Source organism: Nanorana parkeri, unplaced genomic scaffold, assembly GCF_000935625.1.
Source record: "Nanorana parkeri isolate BGI_ZX_2015 unplaced genomic scaffold, ASM93562v1 scaffold3331, whole genome shotgun sequence".
In the NCBI taxonomy this organism is placed as follows: domain Eukaryota; kingdom Metazoa; phylum Chordata; class Amphibia; order Anura; family Dicroglossidae; genus Nanorana; species Nanorana parkeri.
The window spans coordinates 20744-21527 of NW_017309599.1; the positions used below are offsets into that span (position 1 = coordinate 20744).

Below are 784 nucleotides of genomic sequence, written 5' to 3' on the forward strand. Positions count from 1 at the left end.
TGGATGGCTGGAAGAGCCAATCAAGAGCAGCAGATTGTATAAACATCCTGTAGACTCCTCCCATAGGACATCCCACATGGAGGAGGTCTGCCTGTCCGTGTCCTATCCCACATGTCCGTGTCTGTCCGGAGGTCATGCGTGTCCGATGGTCATGCGTGTTGTGCAGGAGGTTGGCTCCTCTGCGGCCGGTCACTGACCTGAGTGCAGCTCCTTCACCAGGGAGGACATGGTGTTGGTAATGGAGTCGGCGGCTACCAGTAGGTCGCTGCGCAGGTTTCTTCTGGTACCTGAAGGACAGGAGAGGTCACGGTCAGTGGCTCATCCAATCACAGCAGAGCAGAGCCCGACCAATCAGTACGGCTGCCTCAGGATCACCAAACTGATTCTCATATTACAAACGGCACATCGCTCCGATTGGTCCACTGCTCCTCCAGAGCCAAGACATGTGACTGCTCCGGGTGCAGGGGCAGCATGGTGGATGGTTACATTGGCTGGTTACGGTGGATGGTTACATTGGCTGGTTATGGTGGATGGTTACATTGGCTGGTTATGGTGGATGGTTACATTGGCTGGTTATGGTGGATGGTTACATTGGATGGTTATGGTGGATGGTTATGGTGGATGGTTACATTGGCTGGTTACGGTGGATGGTTACATTGGCTGGTTACGGTGGATGGTTACATTGGCTGGTTATGGTGGATGGTTACATTGGCTGGTTATGGTGGATGGTTACATTGGCTGGTTATGGTGGATGGTTACATTGGCTGGTTATGGTGGATGGTTA

At 52.7% G+C, this 784-nt stretch overlaps 1 pseudogene; it reads right to left on the reverse strand.

Annotated features, from left to right (window-relative positions):
• LOC108803044 overlaps positions 1-784 on the reverse strand; it is a 37728-nt pseudogene that overhangs the window by 1540 nt on the left and 35404 nt on the right.